The sequence below is a fragment of the Ictalurus furcatus genome, chromosome 23, assembly GCF_023375685.1.
Source record: "Ictalurus furcatus strain D&B chromosome 23, Billie_1.0, whole genome shotgun sequence".
Taxonomy (NCBI): domain Eukaryota; kingdom Metazoa; phylum Chordata; class Actinopteri; order Siluriformes; family Ictaluridae; genus Ictalurus; species Ictalurus furcatus.
Window position 1 is genome coordinate 579,457 of NC_071277.1, and position 25,473 is coordinate 604,929.

The following is a 25,473-nucleotide window of genomic DNA, read 5'->3' on the forward strand; positions in this document are numbered from 1 at the left end:
TCCTTGCCAATTCGACAGTGGCAAAAAGACTATTCGATTGCACCCTATGATGTAATTTTCAGTCATAAAAAAATGTTCCACCATTTTGAATTTTCTGAAAAACCTACTTTCATTTGGAGACAGGACATGAACCAAAATAAAAACACGTGGCAATGTATACAAGCACGACAACATGGAAGTGAGCGCATTAACGCTGCGGGCTGCTTATGCGTGCTGAGTGATTCTGCACACAGTGCTCGCCATGAGGGAGAAATTCCTGACACCCTTGATTTCATAAAATTGCATAAGCATTGCTCCCAAGTGAATTTTAACATGCTTTTTGAGAGGTAGTATCTTCAGCCAAGAGCTATGTTATTCTTTGGCATAAACACATTTGAAAATCCCCACTGTAAACAAAATGGAGTCTGGTAGCACCAGTAGCTCAGTTACCTTTACCTAATAGCTTCAGCACTTCACTTCTAATGGCTTCTTGATACCATGGCCCCATAGTTATAGGTTATAATGACAATCTAGGCTGCTTGCTGGCAGACACAATAATTAAAGGGAAACTGGTGCCCACTAGTGAACAGCCAAGCATGAGCTGCATGATCATGAGTCAGCCAGGCTTTCCTCTTGGATAATTCTAATGTTTGTTGTGCTCTTAATTACTACTGCTACTACATTCGTAATTAGTTTTTTTGACTCATTTGGACTGAGGGTATTTGTAGGGTCAAATATTTTCTTAATCTCTCTCTCTCTCTCTCTCTCAAATACTTAAAGTATACATAGCTGAATACTCAATACTCTATCTTAAATGTAATCAGTAAAATATAATTTGTTGTGGTCATTAGCAGAGATGTATTCAAACAATTTCTATCAAAATTAACTGTAATCTGAATATAGGCATTTTTGAATACAATTACTTTATTTTTGGATTCCGAGTACGTAATGTCGTTACTTATATTCCATTATCTTTTAAAACCCTGAGCAACTTTTAAAAAAGGTCTCATGGGTAATGGCTTTGAACGAGGACCAGGAGAAATGCTTGCATGAATTTCATCAAAGGACAACTGTTTTTGTGGTTGAGAAAGAAAGATAGAGGATAAGAGATCAAATAAAAGAGTGCTGCTAAGCAGACCAAGGATTAAAGAGAAATGAGATGAGAGTGATGAAAGAGAGGGAGAGCAAGGAAACCTTGAGGAAGGCAACAGTGTCTTGGGTTAGATATCCAGAGCACCACAGCCTTGCAGCTGCTCCCATTTTCACTCCACTGCGGTCAATTCTGAAGTAGCATGTGGTCTGGACACAACTGTTTGATATGTTCCCATAGTTACTTCTCTACAAGACCCAGAGAGATCAAAGTGGACCTCATAACCAATTTGTAACCTCAAACTAAGCATCAGTTACTCTTAAGCAAAAGCTCTGACTCCACCCCTCCTTTTTGCTTTTTCTTTCTTTTCCAGTATATTTATGTTTCATGCATATGGAAATTTAGTCAGAATAGTGCATAATTAAAGGGTTAGTTTTTCCATCATACACAGTGAACACCCTATTTTACACATATGCACATGAAGAAAAATATAGAGGAATATAATCAGAAACAATAAAAGCAAATTCACTTTGAAAAAAAGTTATTTAAAATAGCATTAGACCTGCCAAAATTAAAAAATAATAACAAAGATGATAATTTAATTAATGGTGCATGGTCGCTTAGTGGTTAGCATGTTCTCCTCACACCTCCAGGGCTGGGGGTTCGATTCCCACTGCTGCCCTGTGTGCGCTGCATTTTCATGTGCGGAGTTTCCTCCGGGTACTCCGGTTTCCTCCCCCAAAGACATGATTGTTATGTCCAAAGTCTCCGTAGTGTATGAATGGGTGTGTGATTGTGCCCTGCGATGGACTGGCACCCTGTCTAGGGTGTACCCCACCTTGTGCCCCCTGATCCCTGGGATAGGCTGCAGGTTCCACATGACACTGTAGGATAAGTGGTATAGAAAATGGATGGATGATTCAATTAATAAATTGAAATTATAAAAATATAGAATATATGCACACACACACACACTCACACACACACACAGAGTGGGTGAAATAAGAATTGGATGCGTCAACATTTTTTTCAGTAAATATATTTCCAGTCAGGCTCTTCACATGAAACTTTCACCAGACATCTGTATTAACTCAAGACATCTGGAAATATAAAGAATTCACAAAGAGTTATGTGTAATAAAGTGGAATGACACAGGAAAAAAGTATTGAACACGCTAAGAAAAAGCAGTTCTCCAAGGTAAGGCAAGGAACAAGCTGAGATCCATAAGTAATTATACCTCCTATCTGTGCAAATTAATATCAGCTGGGTTAGTAAATTGTTAGTAAATATTTCCAGATTAATTTCTCCATACCGTCTTGAAGCTGTCATTACAAACAAAGGCTTCTCCACTAAGTATTAAATACATTTCAGTTAGCGTGTTCAATACTTTTTCCTGTGTCATTCAACTTTATTACACGTAATGTCATTCATGGACTAAAATGTTTGGATGTATTTATATGTGTAGATTTCTTGAGTTAATACCAAAGCCTGGTGAAAATTTCATGTGAATAGCCTCATTGGAAATATATATATATATATATATATATATATATATATATATATATATATATATATATATATATAAAGGTGTGTGTGTAACTTTTACCTGTTACTAAAGTCCAAGATACATATGTGTGTGTTTCCTATCCAAAATATATATAATTTTATTATAATATAAACCTGTGTCACGTATACAGGGTTGAGACGGATGCAAGAGCAGAAAAAAGCTTTATTTAAAGAGAGGGGCAGACAAATCCAAATCAAAAAGAAAAAAAGTGGTCAAAAACAGGCACGGGTCAGACGATCTACAAACAACACAAACAATGCAAGGCAAAGCACAAAAATGAAAAAACTATGGAAAGGATCAGTAAACCAAGAAACGAGAAAAAGGAAATACTTGGGGGGTATTCCAGAAAGCAGGTTATGCAATTTACCTGGGCAAGTTTACTCAGAGTTAACGGATAACCTCAATTTTCTGTTCCAAAAACATAACCTGGTCCAGAGCAGGTTATGTTCCGGGATTAGTTTGTTTCAGAGAGCTGATGGAGCATAGACTGTTCTTTTGAAGAATATCCAGTGGACGAGGAAGCACGGATTATATGAAATCTTTTTCATATCAAGATGAATATTTGTGGGAGTGTTACCGTATTTTGCAAGAATCATTAATTTATCATTATCATAATCATTATCAAACCTTTTGAAACCTCACATCGCCAGCATGACACATCGTGGATCAGCGCTTAACACCAAGCACATTTTATGTATTGCACTTCTTCTTTTTTTTCTCTGCCACAGGGAGTTTTCTGTATGTAACGTGGGTGATGCAGAGCATGTGAAAAAGGCAATGGTGTGTAGGGCCATTCATACAGTATGTCTTGCACTCAAATGGTCCTTACACAATTTTGTGCAGTTCTCTGGCCATAAACCATGATGAATGGTAAATATCTGCACTTATATAGCGCTTTTTTTAACCTTTAGGGTTCCAAAGCGCTTTACACTGGTTCTCATCCATCCATTCACACACACACACCAATGGTAGCAGAGCTGCCATGCAAGGTGCTAACTTGCCATCAGGAGCAACTCGGGGTTCAGTGTCTTGCCCAAGGACATTTCGACATGTGGAGTCATGTGGGCCAAGAATCAAACTGCCAACCCTATGATTAGTGGACAACCCACTCTACCACCTGAGCCACAGCCACCCGTAATTATTGTGAACCACTGAAGAAAAGGGCAAGACGAACCGCCCAGTGAACCAAAGAGATGGCAGGGTGGTACGAGATGTGATCTGCCAAAATAATTTCTAATTAAATGACTAATGCACAACATGAACAGTCAAGTGTGGTTCATTGTTTCTTTATTTCCTTTAATTGAAAAAAACATTTGTATTTAATGCTTTACCATTCAGCAATAAATGACCATCACTAGCCAAATACAGTACCTTTAGCCAGTGCTCCAGCAATTCAATTTGAAGCCTGGCCTTTTTTATGTGCAGCTTTTTTTATGAGCCTCCTTATGCTCGAACATGGTATTCATTATAGACAGCCCATGACTAGCACAAAAGTCCAACAACAAACTGAGGCCATTCCTCCCAATCACGCCTAGGAGATAGCGGAACAGCTAAACCACATCAGCCAGGGGTGAGTTTGGGTCCTTCAATCGTATCTCAACCTGATCGTATCTCAACCTGCATTTTTGCTACCTAGTGGAATACTCAGGATTGTCGTGTACTTTAGAAGCACTGATTGACTCAGGAGTGGCGGGGAACTCGATCAGAGCACCGTACAGCAGCACAACATCCCCGGGGTTTGTCACCCATTGTACTGAGCCACTCACCCTCCAGACCAGTGCGCTCCATAAGGATAGCATAGTGTTTTACGTCACAGTGTTTTACGTCACAGTGTTTTACGTCACAGTGTCCGCCAGACATCCAGTGATTCTAGGCCTCCCCTGGCTGGAACAACACAACCCAGGTATTATGTGGAATAACAAAGAGATCACGCAGTGGTCCACCCACTGCATAACACATTGCCTACAGACACTAGCGATTGCACTAGCGGCCACCTCCATCGAAAGCCCGGATAAAACCACTACAGTCCACCTGAATACCAGGACCTCAGCGAGGCGTTTAGCAAGGAAAGGGCTAGTGGATTACCACCTCATCGGCTCTACGACTGTGCCATAGATCTGCTTCCAGGAACTACGCCACCCAGAGGAAGGGTGTATCCATTGTCACAGACTGAGCACAGCGCTATGGAGGAGTACATTCAGGAGGCACTGCAGCAGGGTTACATAAGACCTTCAACGTCCCCGGCGTCCGCAGGATTTTTCTTTGTGGACAAGAAGGGAGGAGGGCTCAGGCCATGCATCGACTACAGGGGTTTTAATCAGTGTTGTATCAAGTATCGCTACCCTCTCCCGTTAGTACCGGTCGCCCTAGAACAACTCCGTGCTGCCACCATCTTCACTAAACTGGAACTCCACAGTGCATATAACCTGGTCCGGAACAGAGAGGGAGATGAGTGGAAGACGGGGTTCAGTACCACCTCAGGCCACTATGAATATCTGGTAATGCCGTATGGGCTCTCTAGCGCCCCCTCAGTCTTTCAGTGCCTAATAAATGACGTCCTAAGGGACATGCTGGGACGTACCGTGATCACGTACATCGACGACATCTTGATCTATTCCAGTTCCCAGGAGGAGCACGTCCACCACGTCCAGAAGGTCCTACAAAGACTACTCCAGCACCAGCTTTACGTCAAAGCCGAAAAATGTGAATTCCATAATCACGTGACACTGATTACTCTCAGCCACTATTGTGACGGTATGACGTTGGCTGCTGCTGCCATAAGCCCCAACAGTCTCCGTAGTGACTGGACTGACTCTTGTCTTTTCAGTGGACCAGGAAATAACAGCTGTAAAAATCACCCTCCCTTAGAGAAAGCAGTATATGTTCTATGGCCCCTTTGTCCAAGAGAGATCTTACATCCTGTGCTAATGTCAGGCTCTGCTCTGTGCTGACTACTGTGATGAGCACGCCTCTAAAACTAAAGGGGGGGTTGGAGTTATGAACTGGATACCCTTTCCTATGGAGGACAGAACCCATGGAGATACATTTGACACTAGTTTCCACACTGCCAGATGGTCTTTATTCACATTAATGTTCCACATTTTGTTGGAGGGAAAGCATCAGATTTTCGTTGCCCTGTGACAGCTCGCTGACCAGAGAAAACTGAAAACTTGGGACGATATTGACTAGGAGAGTCAACAGTAATACTGGGGGCTAACTGCCCTAACAACCTTTCATCCCCTGATACCACCGTCTCCAATCCCTCAGGGCCACTTCTTTTTGCCTTTTTGGCACTGATTATGATTTTTAATTTAGGCCTACTAGCAAGCTGTAACTGTGGCTGCCTGGTCCCCTGGCTTTCTGAGGGGAGAGGCAGGCCAAGACACTCACCTTCTGTGCCTCACTCACAGTTCAGCTGGTCTGCCTGATAGGCCTGCAACACCGTCATTGTATGCAGAGACCCACAAGCAAGATCCGCTGCTGCATAGGCTTCACCAACCAAAGCTGAGGTGGTCTTACACGGCTTGGCTGACAAAGCCGGCTCCCCTGATTTTGCTGCCATCGATGGAGAGAGGTAGCTCGCAAGCGCCTCCTCTACCTTCAGCATAGCAAAATAACCATACTGTTTATCCCCCACAATGGCCGAACAACCCGACATTGGGGAGTTATAAACACGACTCTCCCCAGAAGTGTGGTACTTCGTGGTGCATTTCCGGGAAAAAAGAAGAAGAGTTTTCTGTGGTGTGAGGGAGCGCACTCCTTCTCACTGGCTCCTCTCTATGACTCAGAGGTTGACTTTCCATACCGAAGGGAGAAGTCGCTTTGTGAGCTCTAACACCTGGTAATGGAGCATTGGATCCGGAGGAAAGAGCGATAGATAGAGCAGTGCTCATTTCTGGTTCCTCCTCCAGATCTATATGGGACCCCCAGGATCTGAGCTGGCTGGCTGCCTCGACAGCGGCCAGCCCAGAGCCCTAAGGTTCCAAAACCCATCTCCCTTTGGCTGAGAAGAGAGAGAGCCAAGAGCCGAGCTGCTTCATCGTGAAGCATTCACAATGAGTGCAGTCAGCCCCCTCGGGGGCTGCTGCAGCATGCTCCACTCCCAAACACTTCACAAAAAAAAAATGTGTCCATCTCCCTCTGTAATAAAACGAGACCATGGAGTAACACACTTTCTGAACTCTCTATGGCTCATTCTGTTTGACAGGATAGTGACAGAAGAGAAAATAAATAAATAAATATATATATATATATATATATTTAAATAGAGAGAAGTGAAGAGTTTTAGGAATGTTCACACAGACAACTGACATGCGGCTTTACTGAAGACAAAGAAAGCTTATGATGGTGTTTACAGGCAGCATTTATAGTCACGCAACGCGCATAATGCTGCGGCACCTGACCACGGCAAGCCTATAAGTAGGTGTGATTTTACACAGACTTCAGATACCAGCCGCACATGAGGGCGCTTCCCACAGCGTGAAAGCTCACGCAACGTTGAGTTCCCTTTGAAAGGGAACAACAATTACTGGTGTGACTGGCACGACTTAAATTTTTTACTTACATGTTGAAAGAAAATATAAAGACAGGTATGTTGCTTATTATGACCTTATTTACTAACTTAAATCCCAATAACATTAGCATTTGGTGATTCCAGTCTTATGAATTTAACATGAAATGTGAAATGTACTTTTTAACATAGTAAATATCATCATATGTAGTAAATGCTGCTGATAGAGAATAAAATTACTGTAAATATAGTGCATATGATATGGTAATGTAATTATCTTTATTCAATTAATGTAATTTGCTCTGAATTGCAAAATGTTAGGTAGCTTATACAAAACTGTGCAAAAGTTACAGTTTCACAAATACCTTTGTTTTAAATATACCTTCTGTTTTAAATCAGTTTTAAATTTCCAAATGCTCCTTTTGTAAATAGTGTAATAATCAGTGAGATTGTGTGCTGTTAAAGATAGAGAGTAGATCATATGGCCCCCCATTGAGGTCTGATCTCAATATCACAGTGAAGGCCTAAGTCTGGTATGACATGAAGAGAAATAATCTGTAGAGACAGCCTAAATCCATAGAAGAACTGTGGCAAGTTCTCCAAGACACTTTGAACAACTTACATGCGAACTACCATAAAGCACTGTTCACAAGTGTACTTGACTTTATTCAGTTTTAATGTATACTGACTGCACTTTGTATTAAGATAATTGATAAATGAAATCTATTCATTTAAATATTTTTGGAAAACATCCTTTAGAACACATGTCACTTTGCAATGTACTGTAGCTAATAGTAAAACTGATAGCTGAAATATTCCCAGGATGAGAGAGTACAAATGACAGCAGCAGATGGATACGGCAAAGAATAATTTGCAAGACCAGAATTGGCAAAAACTGTGCAACTTTATGATGCAAATTTAGGTGTTTCTTGAAAGTAATGGGCAACAAATACACCCCCATTGGAAGGAAGACAATCACTGCGAAATGCATTCCTTTGTTGGTTAAAGGGGTTAAATATACAATTAAAAAGAAGCTCCAGACCCAATCATCTGTTTCCGTAACAGCTGACATATGGTCTGACCAAATCATGTGGAAAACTGGGTGTCACAGCCCATAGATTAAATCAAACTGAAAATCAGTTGGAGTCCTTTCTGTTAGACTGTAGACAGTTTAGTGGCAGGCACAATGGAGAGAACATAGGCTTGGCATTTGACGAGATGAATATAACACAGCAAGTAAAGTTAGGCACATTATCACTGATAACGCAGCCAACATGAAGTGTGCATTTAAATTCAAGCTACCAAAGGAGGAGTAGCACAGTGATGATAGTGATGTGGAAGAAGAAAACTTAGATGATAAGAGTCTTTGGGAGGATGGAGCCTAGTGAGAGCAAGGCAATCGCTGTTATGTTTTGCACATTCTCTGCAATTAGTTGTGCTTGATGGTATGAAAGAAGCCAAGGCCTTTTGTTCAGCATTTGCCAAAATGTCAACATTCACTTCATTACTTCACACTAGTGCACAGTTTAAAGAGTGATTTGAAGCTGCATTTGGGACAGATAGATCCATTTCTGCAGCTACATCAACATTCTGGAACAGTACATTAAAGCAACTGCAGGCTCTTACAGCACTTGACCATAGGGCTCTCACACAATATGCAGTTTAGACTTTCAACATGTTCTTTTTTTTCAGTTTGTGAATGGAATCAATCCTTCGATTTAGGTACTGTTCTCTCTCCTTTTGCGGAAGCAACAGACCTTATAGAGGGTGAGAAAATGGTCACCATTACTATGCTGGTCACCACTGTATTGGATTTAAACACTAATCTGCTCCAAATAGTAGAGTTAAGAAGTCAGTGCCAGCTGTTAGTGACAGCCCTTTGTCATTCCAAGAGGATCTGTAAAGATCGCTTATAGCTAATGCATTTTATTTGCTTTAATAACCTAAAAATTAGTTGTCTGCTTTTTATTCTCAAGGAACCTTCTTCTTATTTGTCTGCCATATAGTGTATATTTAGAAGAGCATAAAATATGCAGTAGACATACAACAATGGTCCTTAGGTCCCCAAATCCAGACAATACATTTTAACATGTATGATTTGTATGTGTTTCATATTTTTCAGATACTTTGACTGCCTAAGTTGAGGCCACAGCAGAAGAAGACATGCTGGATTCTGAAGTTAACAGTGATACAACCATAGACTCTCCTCCTGGCATCTAGCTGGGTCAGTCCATCTCACGTGGTCCAATAATTGCAACATTAGTTGCTTGACCGATTTTAATTTTTCAAATTAAAAACCTCTATGGATTGGCATTACAAAAGCACCAGTTTTATTTATTTATTTGTTTGTTTTTAGTTTTACTTGGTTTAACTGACATTTTTGTGTATTGGCAGACAACAAATTTTGGTTATACAGCTGCTTACACATACCTCAGTATCTCTGCTCAGGATGGACCTAGCTCCTTGGAACAAAAATTACTTATATAAACATTTTGCACATTCTTGTTCCTTACACCTAGAACTTAAGTCCAACTGTAATGCTGAAGATTACTCACAGTTCCACTTTTAGGGTCAATTTATAATGGGCTGTTTAAAATTTTTATATCTACTGTACTGTGGAATAAGGCATATATTTGCATGCACTTCCTATTTTAATATCTATGTAGAAACCTACTGCCTTCTTCAGAAGATCTCTATTTCTCCATGCTATAAAGTGAAAGTTTTGCTTTACATTCAAGTTTTGAATTTATGACTCAGTATGCCATTTGTTATTGGAACAGCCAATTTCTCAGTAACGGGCTTCAGGAGAAATACAGTGCCCTCCACTAATATTGGCACCCTTGGTAAATATGAGCAAAGAAGGCTTTGAAAATTGTCTTTACTGTTTAATCTTTTGAACTTTTGTTAAAAAAAATTCACAAAAATTCTCTTCTCTCATGGATATCAAATAATTGCAGACACAACACAGGTTCATAAAAAAAATCTTTGTTAAATATAAGTGTGCAACAATTATTGGCACCCTTTTAGTCAATACTTTATGCTACCTCTCTTTGCCAAGATAACAGCTCTGAGTCTTCTCATATAATTTCTGATGAGGTTGAAGAGTACATGGCAAGAGATCTGAGAACATTCCTCCATACAGAATCTCTCCAGATCCTTCAAATTTCGAGGTTCATGCCGGTGGACTCTCCTCTTCAGTTCACCCTACAGTTTTGCTCATATTTACCAAGGGTACCAATATTAGTGGAGGGCACTCTTTTTGTAGTAATTATGTCTTATAGTAGGTAGTAAGAGAGAGTCCCAGGATGGAGGTTGCTCTAATTGTTCTCTACTCCTCTGTTTAGAACCCCAGTTTAGAAGCATACTGCTCTTGGCAGATGGTGAAATCCCTCATGCCAAATGTTTATGAAATAGGATGAGAATATACAACACTATAGTTGTGTCCCAAATGATGAAGGGGAGAACAAGGCAGAACCTAACGTGAGGTATGTTCTAACAGACTTTATTTTGTAGTTTCCATGTAAACTGGTATGATAATGTTCAGCTCTGTGTTTAGTGTTAATTTATAATGAGGCACATTTATTATTCTTTTAATCTTTAATCTCTTGGTTATAATCCTACATAGTCTCTAAACGCTTATATAGCCCAGAGAATTGAATAGTCAGGTCTGAATCTCAGTTGCACACAGGGGGCAAGTTGTAATGCTGTGTTAAAACTTGTCCCGCTATTACAAGAAACTATGCTATTCCATGCAGTTAGCTGTGTAAATTCACACAATTCCCATTTATGATTTTATTTATTGCAGCATGAGAACCAAGCCAAGGAAGACACAGGGGATACCTCCCCACCCGGGCCTCTGCATCCTCGGTTGCACCCTCTCTCCCCCACTAAACACTATGCACCATGTACTCTACCGTCTAGTGTATGAATTTTAGAAGGGTAGTTTCATCTCAAATGGAACACTAAAGGTTTTTTTACTAACTGGAAATATAAGGCATTTCACACTCATTGGCATTAGTTCTGTATATGTAGAACAAGGTTACTTCGCTGTAGGACCTGGAGGGCTAAAGATGTTGGAACTTTGAGGATTTCTCTGCTCTAACACAGTTCAGTCAATGACTCCATTCATAAGCAAGAAAATCATTGAACTGAGCTTACTGGATGGACTTGTGCACCCCTGGTCTGTAGTTATGGCATAAGGAGTATTAGATGTTCATATTGCATAAATATTTATATAAAAAGAAATACTGGAGTATTGTTAGTATGATCAAGAATTTTGGGAAAATAAATCGCAAGATATTATGGAGATGGAATTAGCACAGTTCTGAAGTTATTAGTGCACTAAACAAACAAGCTCTTATGTAACTAATGTGGCAACTCCCCCACCCAGACTGAATCAGGTATTCTCTCTATTTTTACTAATTAGGAGTTTTGTACTTGTAGACTTTGTGGTTAGAAGCTAAAGAGCTTTTCACTTGTGTCTAATAATAGCTTGTCTCAGTTGTGCATGTGTTTTTCCTTCACTGGTTATTAAAAAGCACATCATTTACAGTCAGGTCGATCACTATTTGTATAGAAGCATAATTTTGGTATTTTTGCCTCTGTACATCACCACAATGGATTTGAAATGAAGCAATCAAGATGTGATTGAAGTGTAGATTTTCAGTTTTTTTTCAAGGGGTTTAACAAAAATATTACAGCCATTTTTTATGGAGTCTCTTCATTTTCACAGGCTCAAAATAAATTGGACATACTAACAATTATAAAGACTATTTTTAATGCTTGGATGCAAATACTTTACAGTCAATGACTGCCTGACTTCTGGAACCCATGGACATCATCAAATGCAGAGTTTGTGTTTTTTGCCTCATGAATTCTTTTTTTTTTGTCTTCTGGAGTTCCTTCTGAAGTTTGGCACATTCTTTACTGGTAGGTGGGTGTGATATGTGAAGACACCTGTATATCAAAAGTATGTGGATATCCCTTTTGATTAATATTGGGTTATTTAAGCCACACTCATTATAACAGGTTCATAAAATCAAGCACACAACCATACTATCTCCATAGAGAGTAGATGACAATAGAATGACTTGTACTGATGAACTCTGTAACTTTCAACGTGACACTGTCAGCTGCCCTGCTCTACTGTACGTGTTGTTATTGTGATGTGGAAATGTCTAAGAACAACAGCTCAGACTCAGAGTGGTAAACCAAACAAGCATTTGCACAACTCATGTGATGAATTTAAGCTGTCTAATGACAATTTTTCCTCGCAGCCTCAGGTCATAGATTTTGTACACAAAACATTGCCTCAGTTTCCAGTTTTGCCCTTGTCTAATTCCTGTGACTCCTTTGTGGAGAAACCATTATCTTTTAAAGGCAAAATATCTAGCCTATACTGTAAAAGTCTGAGATTTTTCATGACTGCAAAGGGTGACTGGAAACAATATCTAGGTGAAACATTTCAGAACAACTTGACATTCTATATTACATAAGAGTTCTTACATACATAGGGTTCTTACATCTAAGTTATATACACTTACTCAATTTGTTCAAAACATGGCCTTATGCAGTGTAAAACTGTACACTGCATTCATTGGACATTTTTCACAGATGTTAGTCCAATATGTAACTGGTTTTATGCATCCTCTGTAACCCATGCACACATGTTTGGATTTGCACAAAACTTGCAAAGTGTTCAGAGGCAAACCTAGATTATGTGAGGGCCCCAGGCAAAATAAATATGTGGGGCCCTTCTGACACATTTATGTTGCTATTATGTCTTCATGTTACCCAGAGATACTACTATGACCCTTTATGTCTGCCAAGGAATCACAGTAGATGTGTGTTTCAAAGATTTAATTTCTTTATTGATTTCTTTCATTTCTTTATCTATTCTACAATTGCTGATCATGGTCTCAAAACTGTGTCCCTTCCCCCTATGGCTGTAAATCATCCAGGGCTGAGCCCAGATTCTTCTCCATCAAAAATCTTGTATAACTGTTCTTCTAAATAAACTGTTTCCATTCTTTTTTTTTCTTTCTTTATTGTGAGGGCTAATTGCTTAACATAAAATCCATCAATGCATCATTTAACCATAGTTGTGGGGTGTTTCATGCATCCATTATATCCCATTTTTATCCATATTCATGCATCCATTAGATCCACTTATTGTATTTTAAGACAATTAACATGAATTATATATATATATACATATACACACACACACACACAGTAAGGTTTAGGTATGGATTTAAACAAAAATTGTTTTACCATAACGCGCATATAGTAATCAGACGAGTTCATGCTGCGGAACATCAGCACAGTGGCTGGATGAATAGAAAATGCAGGTGCTCGCATTTAGTCGCTGGATTTTTTAAGGGAGTGGCTCCGCAATGCCTGTCTACTAGACATATGATGCAGTACCCAGGCTTTATTCTCCATTATGCCGTACTGATAAAGTGTACTTCTGCAGCGATTACCAAGCGTTTTGGGATCCAGCCAATCATTTATCGGTATTTATTATCAGCACCCTCCATCCGGAGAGAGAAACCTGTTTTAGCTTCCACCTCAAAACGCGGAGCATATGCAAATCCCCGCAAATCGGCTTGCAGGCAGTCGGTGCGCTAAGTCGAACCGCGTGACGCCGATCGCGGCGGTGTAGGAAAAACAGGTTGAAAGCAGCAGCGCGAGAGCAGCTTCACCGAGCAAAAACAGGTTGAAAGCAGCAGCGCGAGAGCAGCGTCACCGAGCAAAAACACGTCCGGGAGACCGGGATTTTCTATCTGGAGACGTATTCAGCATCCGGCGCCCGTGCGTAAGTTATTTAGGATGCTTCTGAGAAATGGGACACCTAAGGATGATGGGGTGCTTGAGTTAATTATGAACAAAGTTTAGGATGCAGATGCTTGCTGAGGTAAACCTAGATTGTGTGAGACAGGATTGTAGGACGTGGCACTATCAGGACATGAGAGAGGAAACGGACCGCGTGCGCCCACAAATGCGGAACCACCGACAGTGGTCATTTTGATTAGCGGATTATGAACAGGTGCAAGAATAACCTGTATCCGTGGATATGTTGCTTGAGTGTTAAAACGGGCTGTGGGTTGTTGTAAAGGGTATGTTTGCGCCGCTGAAATGTGAGGGGGAAAAAAAGGATCACGTAGCCTAATGTATCCCAGTTTACCCAGGCAGGTGCGGTTACAGTGCGTTATAGGGTAAATAGCCTGCATGTTCGCCTCGTTTTCTTGATATTCTGCTGGTCAAATTAACATTTTCCCCCAGTCACGCTGAAAGACATGGATGTGTTAAACAGGGTGTAAACAGGCCAGTTAGAATCCGTCCTGCACGTCATACAGTCCCCTCCGAAAGTATTGGAACAGCAAGGCCAATTATGTTTTTTGCTATACATTGAAGACATTTGAGTTTGAGATCAAAAGATGAATACGAGACGATAGACAACAATTTCAGCTTTCATTTCCTGATATTTACATCTAGATGTGTTAAACAACTTAAAACATGGCGCCTTTTGTGGCAGACCACCCAATTTTATGTAGCAATTAGGAACAGATAGACTTAAAGTAAATTAGAGTAAATAACTCTTAATATTTGGTTGCATATCCCTTGCTTGCAGTAACTACATCAAGCCGGTGACCGATTGACCTCGCCAAACTGTGTGATTGTGATACCCTCACCTCTGCCCTGTGAAGGTTGTTAGTGGTGTCACTAGCTGTTGTTTTTGGGGTGTTCTTCACAGCGCGCATAATGATTCTGTCATCAACTGCTGTTGTTTTACTTGGCCAACCTGTTCCATGTCTGTTTGTTAGAAACCAATGGTTTCTTTTTTTTCAGGACATTCCAAATTGTTGTATTGGCTATACCCAATGCTTGTGCACTGGCTCTGATAGATTTTCCCCCTTTTTTCAGCTTCAGGATGGCTTGCTTTTCTCCCATAGACAGCTCTCTGGTCTTCATGTTGCTTTATCCTTTTTTCAAATAAAAGCAGTCTTCACAGTCAAACTAAGAGTACATTCAGAGCTATTTATTATTTAAACAATCAATCTAACAGCACACACCTGGGCAGCAAAAGACACATATCAGTCACATGTTGCAGTAATTCTAATCACCTGAAAAAATGTGTGTTCAAACAAAAACTGCCATGTTCCAAGTTGTTTAACACATCTAGATGTAAATATGAGGAAATGAAATCTGAAATTCTGATCTGTCATCTCATATTCATCTCTTGATCTCAAACCCAAATGTTTTCGATGTATACCGAAACAAACAGAATTGTTTCTGTAGTTCCAATACTTTCAAAGGGGACTGTATTAGTCCTGTTGCAATAGTTACCAGTGGGGTCATGTCCATTGGACCTTTACTTGTGCTTTGATATCTGATAATAATGTATTTAAAATAAAATCCTATATAAATTATCACTGCATGTCGTACAACACAGAAAACATGTCTGTGAGCATTTATGGAAAGCTAGGCATACCACTGAGTCAAACTATACAAGTGAGTGCAGTGTGACTTTGAATTCATATGTGAAATTATTGAAATAGAAAGTAGAGTTACAAACAGGTCCATAAGTATTTGGACAGTGACACAATTTTCTTAATTTTGCTTCTGTACACAACCACAATGTATTTGAAATGAAGCCATCAAGATGTGATTGAAGTGTAGACTAAGATTTAATTCAAGGGGTTTACTAAAAATATTGCATTAACTGTTTAGGAATTACAGGCAGTTTTTTACAGTCCCTCCATTTTTACAGGCTCAAAAGTAATCGGACAAAAGTTGTGGCCCCTTTTCTCATTATTTCATGACAAATGAAGGAGATAGAAGGTCTGGAGTTGATTCCAAGCGTTGAATTTGCATTGTTTGAATTTGCAGTTCATTGGAACTGTCAATATGCGGTCCTAAGAGGTGCTGATGCAAGTAAAGGAGGCCATCATTAGGCTGAAAAAAGACAACAGATCTAACAGAGAGATAGCAGAACATTTAGGAGTGGTCAAATCAACAATTTATTAAATTCTATAAAAGAAGGAGTGCACTGGAAAGCTCAGCAACAACAAAAGGCCTGGAAGACCATGAAAGTCAACTAAAGTGGATGGTCATAGAATTATTTCTGTGTAGAAGTAAAAGCCTTGATTGCTTCATTTCAAATCCACTGTGGTGCTGTACAGAAGTAAAATCACAAAAATTGTGTCACTGTCCAAATACTTATGGACCTGACTGTACTTTAAAAAAATTTATATATACTTCTGCATTTTCATAAGTTCTGCCTTTCAGCTTCTTTCTTGGAATCTTTTGTGAAAGAGAAAATATTTAAGATTACATATAGTGGGGCAGCTGAAGTGTCCTTTCAGGGTGTTATCTTTTTTGTAAAAGTGTACTGATAATGGCAGTAAGTAGAATGGTGGCTTCACAGCTCCAGGGTCCCCAGTTCAGTCCTGAGTTCAGGTTAGGGTCATGATGGATCTGGAGCCTAACTTGGGAACAATTGGCAAGAGGCAGCTACAAACCCTGATTGGAACACCATGCACACATACATGCACACATTCGCAACTATGGGTGATGTAGCCAATCCACCTATCAGTATGATTTTTGGGAGCTGGTATTTAAACAGAAAACCTGGAAGAAATCCACATGGACATAGAAAGAAACACAAAAAGACAGTAGGCCTAACCTGAATAAGGCAATTACTATAGATGAATGAATAACTTTACTGACCATATGAGTGGGTGAAAACTTCCCACACTTCTTTCTGCATTAGTTTTGCGCCATGGGTCTCAACAGCTACAACTTCCAACATTCATTCCAGCAACATCTACATGGCATATTTTCACACTTCCTTGTCTGAAGATTCTGTGCTATGCATCAAGCTATTAAATATTTTAAAATGAGCTAAAAGTAACAACAGTATTAAATAACTGTTGATCTTTGTATGAAAAGGTATTGCTGTGATATCATGTCAATATACAATAAACAAACAGTGTCGGATCCTTAGTTGTTTGTTGGATTTAATGCAGTTTAGTCATACACTTGACTTGAAAAATGCCATCAGGATTCAGGTCAGTCATATGTAGAGCCAGTTAGTGCAATTTGATTCTCTCACTCTCAGACTGTCTTTAAGTGAAAATATAAATTTTGTCAAGATCTGCTCTCACCATGAACACATTAACCTTGAGCTGCTAAAAATTCTCTAAGACTAAATCAGGTTATTTGTCATCTGGCCTGTTTGCTTAAGCTTAGGTGTTTTATTAAACTTTTTTTTTTAAGTAGTGATAATGTTGAGGGTTATTATTGGAGTTTATTTGAAGATTCTAGATGGACATTAATGACAACAATTTTTAGACATAAACTTGTGTGTGTGTGTGCACGTTGGCTACCAGAATGGTGTAAACAGTTTCAGTGTAACATGACTGGTGGAGCTAAAGAGCACAGCTGACTGAGTCATCGCTTGAGGCTTACCGTTCAGTGTCATTTCTATCTCTTTCTCTTCCTCACTTCCCTCCCTCATTTACCATCAAATCTCTCATGTTTTCAGTGAGCAGTCCTCACCCTCCCCACACACACACACTATAATTCCCCATCAATCTCCACACCCATTGCCCATCTTTTACCCATTCCCTATTCCATTCCATAAGCTGAATGAAAACCCCCCACCCTTCTGACTTCCACTTTCCTATAAAAAGCCTTTTGACTAATAACTGTCTAGAGTGTATACATTATAATGCGCATATTTCCTTCATACAGTACCTTCCGAATGAATTGGGATGGCATGGCCAATCCCTTCAGATGCGCAATTAGGTTAAGGTCTGGTGAGTCTTCAACCTTCCACTTTTTTCCCCTGATGAAGTCCTTTGTTGTGTTGGCAGTGTCATTGTCTTGCTGCATGATGACGTTCCTCCTAATTAGATTAGATGCATTTCTCTGTAAATTGGCAGTCAGAATGTTTCTGTAGATTCCTCAATTCATACTGCTGCTACCATCAAGAGTTACATCATCAATAAAGATTAGTCATCCCATTCCAGAAGCAGTCATGCAAGCCCAAGCCATGACACTACCTCCACTGTGCTTGCACGATGAGCTTGTATGTTTTGCATCATGATCCTTTCTCGACACATTGGCCTTTCCATCACTTTGGTAGAGTTTAATTTTGCTTCCAGAACTTTTGTGGCTCATCTCTGCATTTCTTCGTGAATTCCAATCTGGCCTTCCGATTCGTAATGCTCATGAGTGATTTGCATCTTGTGGTATGGCCTCTATATATCTGCTCTCTAAGTCTTCTTCGAACGGTGGATTGTGATACCTTCACTCCTGCCCTGTGGAGGTTGTTGGTGATGTCACTAACTGTTGTATTTGGGATTTTCTTAACAGCTCTCACACTGTTTCTGTCATCAAGTGCTGATATTCTGATCTACCATCTCATATTCATCTTTTGATTAAATCAAACCCAAATGTCTTCAGTGTCTAACAAAAACAAAAGAATTTGCCTTTGTAGGGCAAAGTGATCAAACAGCCAGAAGACCCACAAAAGAGAACCATGAAACAATGGACCCTCAACAGACACAGAGGAGTCAACTCAATTATTGCCTGTTTGGGTCTGCCTAATCTGAGCTATCCTGTGAATACTAGGGCAAGGGTTAGATACTATCCATGACCAAGAGCTGAACCCTGTCAGCCACAGAAACCCTGTCAAACCTATTGATGTAGGCCATTGGTCAAAACCAGGTTGTTCACCCAACAGATAAAATCCAAGGGCTCACCAGTAAATCTGATGACCTAAGCTTCAGGAAAGGGGGGCCTCAGGAAAGGGTTAACACATGAGACCTTTGTTCTTTCCCCCAGATAACACAAAGCCCCCCGTTCCTTATCATATCCATACATTCCACAGACTGCATCAAAACACTCCATATATCCTACAGTAACAAGGGGTGCAAGAATAGTACCTTAACAACTGAAATTGCTGATGTTCTTCCATGTGCTATCCTGTAATTATTGTACTTATTACCACAAAGTTGCCACTATTTGTTTGATTTATGTTGCATTAATTAATGTTGTGATTATTGTGGCTGGTCATTTGAACTGTATTAATAGTGGCCAACATATGTCTTGTTTGGTATGTGTGTGTTCGTTGAGTGATTTCCTAGAAGATGAGTGTGTGGAAATTCAGGTAGAATGTAGTTATGTACAGGTATTAACAGTTGGGTCTAAAAGTTTAATACATACTCTATAAAAAGAAGAAAAGAGAAGATGAGAAATTATGTGTTCACAAAGACTATGGGCTGAGTAAAGTTATGGGCAGAGAATGCAGTTTACACCCTGCCTTAACTTTATGCAGATTGGAGCAAAACACTTCAGTGTCAGCCCAGCTAGGAAGAGTTAAAACCCCTTGACACAGAATCTATCGGGGGATTCTCATTCTCTTTGACCAACGATTCAGAGAGTTCTCCCCAATCAACATGTTTGGAGAGTCCTCATCAGCTAACAGCAAGAGTTCTTGTCAACCAAGAGCTTCAGAAGTTCTTGCCCTTTGAATTCTTGAGGAAATCACACTTGCTTTGATCATCAGCCAAGAACCGCCACCAAGCTCATCAAGCAACCCAGCTACGAGACTCCATTCCATTCATCATCCTGATTGGTCTCCCAAGACGCCATTCCAAAACCCAACCAGACCGCTGAGGAATTCACATCACTGGGACTCTAAAATGAAAACTAAAATGAAGCGAAGGTTAAATTAATAAGTTGATGATTCATTCAGGTCATGATCTGTGAAATAGCATACAGTGCTAGAAACTTGGGTTTTCATTCATTCTCTGTTCAAAGCCATTTTGGCTCATCACCCCTGTTTATGTGTGTGTGCATGCATATGTGTGTGTGTGTGTGTGTGTGTGTGTGTGTGTGTGTGTGTGTGTTAGATTACTTTCTGTGTATTGGAATAGTTTAATAAAGTCTCGCCTGTTTTTAAGATACGTGCCTTGTGTCTATATTTACAGTTTACTGTCTTGAAGTGCCGATTTTGTTACTATGCTCTTATTATAGTGTTTCACTATATTTAGGATATTATTGCTGGTGGCCACGGAGGTAATATCTAATACATAATTAATAAATACTCTAAGTTCAACTTATCGCCGATGAATAGTTGATCAGAAATATTAAGATAGCAAACTTTCTCCTTTCAAGCTGTTCTGCTAGTCTCTCCTACATATTTTGGTGAAGAATATAGGTAACTTAACCTAAATAGCTAAACTTCCCTTACATATAATGGTGAAGAACGCAGGCAGCTTAATCAAAAAATAACACATTTTCCCTACAACTTTCCTTTCCTATACTTTCAGAGGGGACTATATAGTGACCTTTCTCAGCTTGGCTCTCAAGCCTGTACTCTAACATACTATAGACTGATCAATTCAGCACTTCACTAAGCAATAAAACCTGCAATTGGAGAGAGAGAAAGAGAAGTACACAAGAAAGGGCAGGAAAGGATAGACATACAGGCATCTGAATAGATATAACATCATCTGTGTATCAGAAGCAAGTAGCTTTGATTGTATTTTGTTGTAAAGTCCTGATCAACACTATCAGACTTGTGGCACAGGGATAAAAATGGGAAATCCTAGTCTGCTAATATAAACTTCTTTTTGTTTGTGTCTTCACGATTGGGATTCTACTACTTCTATTTCACTCCTCTCATCAGAGAATTCATGCCTTGGCATTATTGGCTCAGAGTTTTTCCCTGCTGCATGCTGTCTAACTGACTGCCAGGCCTGTGGCTAAGCACTGCAAATGTTATCCAGTGGGCTTCTTTTACTGTCCTGTACACTGTTAACTGCTGAGCCTGCTACATTAGCCGGATCTGCCAGTACATAGCACAGGGACTAGGGTTGAGTTTTCCTCTGTTTACCCCTTATTTGAGGATTTTTCTGCTCAGAGTTTTCTCCATATTACCCAACCCTCTACTCACTACAGGCCTGTGTCTAAGCACTGCATACATGGCTGAGTTGATTCCCTTGCTGCACCTATGGCACACTGTACACTATTGAGCTTGCTATGTTAGCTGGATTGCCAACACCACTCATTTTCCTGCCAGACAATTTCTTCCTCTGAGTTTTTTATATTCCGAGAAAAAAAGGCTACATATTGCTTGAATGCTTGGGCATCCTTTTCCCCCATCATAACAAATATATTGTTCTCAGTTCATGTGATCAAATGAATTATGCTGCAAGACTCACTCTCCTGCGGCCTTAAAATGGTCTGAATGCTGTGGAAGCCGATGACCAGCACTATGTGCTTGCTGAATCTGCTTTGACATCTCACAGAGGTAGTGTCTGTTTTGGAAATACCCTTGGTGCATTTGGACTCTGATTTAGAGTCCAGTCGGACACACTGCAGTCTAAACAAATTGCTAGTTGTAAAATCCCACATCCAGCACTGAATGATAAGTCTAATAATAAGCCAAGAAAGACGCGACTAATTTTCTAGGTATATGTACAACCTGGCCCAGCTGAAATCAATGTTTCTGTAACTGAGACCATGTGGCACTGGAGACCATATCCATCAGCAGAGCCCAGTGACTGGGTTCTTCCTGTTCCATGTCCGAGTGGGCACACACTGGCAATACCTTAGCCCCCTTGCATTGGAGCTAATACCCTAATCTGCAGATGTAAATTCTTTTGCAATGGACATGATTGAGACCTCTCTCATGGCAGTGGAATACTTAGGTAAGGACATGTGTTGGCAGAATCTGCGAAATGTTAATAATTTTAAAAAATAATAAAAATAAGCAGGATCATAAAAGTGGCATTTTGTTTTTTTATTTAGTACTGCCCTGAATATGCTATTTCATGTAACATGTTTACATATGGAGATGTATCCATTAAAAATGTGCATAGAAAGAAATGGGATCCTACTATTTCATGCAGTATCACACGGAATCGTGCGCTTGCCGCAGGCACAGGAAATATAAGACCAGTAGGGGGCAGTCATGTTTCATTTGAATAAACACGGCTTGCTAGTACATACAGTAGTTCTGCCTGGAAATATACTGTATACACATACATTCTTTTACCAACCAAACCATGCTGTTTCTTGTACTGAAGCCCATGATCTGCCTGCACTTGGCCCGCGCATCTGTGAACCTCTCTCAGAACCATTTTGCAACAAGCAGCAGAGCACTTTAAAGGTTGTCGAGCCTGAAAAAATGGAGTGTGTGGTCGGTTAAATTTAAGGAAAAAGTATTATGTTTGGTTTACATAAAAATATTACATTTCTCATCAACATGTACGATAAACCTAATTTAAAGAAATTTCTAATGACAAGAGTGAGCGTGGACAAGTCACGTAGTATAGGTAACTACATTAATGTGTGTCTGGTATGTGTATTTGAATGTGTATTTGCTGTGGTAACATGCAGGTTTAGTATACCAGAGATTCAGCTCAGTTTAATGTTTTTTTAAATGAGCTGGGTTTTTTTTTTTTCACTTTAGAAAGTTCCTCAAGGTAACACTGAATGAATTCCATCTTCTCCTTTATAGTGGAAACTTATAATGGAACCTTTTGTTATTTTCTTAGATTAAGTTATTTAAGAGCTGGTTTAAAGTGAACACAGAAGTGCACACACTGAAAAAAACCTCATTGAATTTATTTAATTCCTACATCGGTTCCATGTGATTGAATTGAGTTATATTGTACTGTACTGTGTGCATTGATCAAAATTAAACCAAATATTCTAACATTTTATGTATTCATTTAAACATGTGGCAACATTTATCAAATGTGTTGTTACAGAAAGAGCATATTCACAAGGTGATTTACACATCCTGATTATCACGGATACCCAGAGATGGGTAGTGACGCGGTACATTTACTTCAGTAACTTTTTGAATTTTTTTTTACTTATAATAGTTAACTGTCCATACTTATACTCTTACTCAAGTTCATTTTTAATCACAGAAATGTACTTTTACTTTGCTACATTCTATGCTGTTCCTCAGTTATTGTTAAATATTAATGAATATATGTAGTTTTAATAATTAGTTTAAATGATGTATCATGAGGTCGCAAGCCTCACGATGCACTGCAGTGGTCTGACATAACAACTGCTCACGTTTTTAGCGTCCTGGAGAGGGGAAGAAGCAAGCGTGTCAACACACACATACACACACACACACACACACACACACACACACACACACACAGAGTGTGAAATTCAGGATTTTCCCTTGATTTTAATCAGATCCGAAGTAATTAGTAACTCGAATAGTCTCTTACTTTATTACTCTTACTCAAGTAATTATTTATAGTATTACTTTTACTTTCCACCATTATGTCTTTATGCCCACTGAACAGTTGCTCTATGAGAGTTTAGCTTTACTTAACCACCCGACCTACATGTTGGAGGTGTGAAAAGGAAGGTGTGAAAGTGTCTTGGCCAAAACAGTAACAGGAATTATCGACACCCAACCCCACGTACAGGTGCAAATGACCCATAACCTCTGGCCCACACAAACCTAAAGTGTGGAGGCCATTCCACTGAACTATTCAAAAGATATTTCAAATGAAACTGCACGAAAGTTTACAAAAACAAGAGACTGACAGAAAATCCATAGACTCTATTTGCAGACCTCCATAAGGATGGCAGCACCAGCAACCTGATTTTTTACATGAATAAACCCCATGTATGGCACAGGGCCATCATTTAAAACTTTCCCTCTCTGAAAGAAAAGGCGTCTGTGGGGGTTTCCAGCTAAAAATAAAAAAATGAAGAAGACAGCAACTGTCAGCATCAACATATAAAAAATGTGTAAAATGTAAATAAAAACAGAATGCAATGATTTGCAAATCTCATAAACCCATGTATTATTCCCAATATAATGTAGAAAACATACCAAATGTTTATACTGAGGAAATGTACCATTTTAAGGGAAAAATAAGGTAATTTTGAATTTGATGGCAGCAACACGTCTCAAAAAAGATTGGTGAACCTCTGCCCACCAAAAATTCTTGGTCACAATTGTAACTGGTGGGACAGTGAAAATAGGTCAGTAAGAAATTATCAGTTGCTCAATAAGACCCATTATAAAATTGCAAACTATATAGTAATTCCCCCCCCCCCCCCTAGCATAAACAATATTCGTTCAATGTTCTAAAGATGTAAAAAGCCAAACTTCATTTGGAATAGGAAATGATTTCTGTCATTGTAAAATAATGTTACAAGCATTGGTTTATTTTTTAGTCTACAGTTAAATAAAACAATTTTATATATTCAAAAATGTATAATAGTATAACTGTATAATATAGTTGTCTAGAATATCTCTGCAGCTCAAACATATAAATGGAGCATCCATCAACTGAAAGCACTCTGTCAGAGTTAAAATTGAAAGTAGCATTTTTGTATTTAGTTACTTTTGTTTCTGAATATATAAGCATTATGTCATCAAATCAGAAGTCTGCTGTACTAAATGACAAATAACTGAAAATTAAAAACATGACACTTGTAAATAAAATAATTTTATATATGCAATTTATTACATTATTAAAATAAAAAGACAGTTAAATAGTGAAAAAACATTAATTGTTGGAATTATATGAATGGATGACAATAACTTGCTAATAGTCCATCACCTGAATTTTTCTAATTGGCATGGGCCTCCAGTCAGTGTTGTTCACGCAGAATTCATTCAGTGTCACCTCGATGAACTTTCTACAGTGGGAAAAAACTCCCACTCATTTAAAAAACAATTTAAATGTTAAAATTAATAAACAGTCGCTGGCATAGAAAGCCTGCATGTTACCGTTGCACTATCCTAGCACACAGACAATGCCACCTTAATTTAAATACTATAGTTATTGTACCTGTACTATGAGACTCGATCACGCTCACTTTATATTTTACATAATCTTTTAATTAGAAGCTTATTTAAATATATGTATTATTTAAGTATATCGCGTGATCGCATGTGACGAATCGCGTCATACCATGTGAAAAAACGTGCATTTTTAAAGGCCACATCTGTAGTCCACAAAACAATAATAACTGAATTTATACAAATTAACCAGTTTAAAAGTTTGCATACACTTGATTCTTAATACTGTGTGTTGTTACCTGGATGATCAAAGACTGTTTTGAGATCCATCTTTTCACGCTATGGACAACTATTACAAAAGGTTCAAACATTCATTGATTTTCAAGAAGACAACACAATACATTAAGATCCTAGGGTGTACATTTTTTAACAGGATGATCGGTGTCCATTTTATTATTTTGTCTTCTTGGAAACATGTACAGTGCCCTCCACTAATATTGGCACTCTTGGTGCTACCT

At 39.1% G+C, this 25,473-nt stretch overlaps 1 protein-coding gene and 1 long non-coding RNA gene across 3 annotated transcripts in view; both read left to right on the plus strand.

Annotated features, from left to right (window-relative positions):
• Positions 1-7,602: 7,602 nt before the first annotated feature.
• On the plus strand, positions 7,603-13,177 carry LOC128600051 (uncharacterized). The gene is made up of 3 exons (XR_008384507.1): positions 7,603-9,370; positions 10,491-10,631; positions 10,952-13,177. It is a non-coding gene; the product is annotated as an uncharacterized LOC128600051 (long non-coding RNA).
• A 629-nt stretch (positions 13,178-13,806) lies between these two features.
• myripb (myosin VIIA and Rab interacting protein b) overlaps positions 13,807-25,473 on the plus strand; it is an 83,440-nt gene continuing 71,773 nt past the window's right edge. Inside the window, exon 1 of one of the 2 annotated variants that reach the window (XM_053611462.1) lies at positions 13,807-13,963. The gene's annotated coding sequence lies outside the window, so the exon portion shown is untranslated. The remainder of the gene's footprint in view (positions 13,964-25,473) is intronic. The other variant, XM_053611463.1, reaches the window with a different exon arrangement.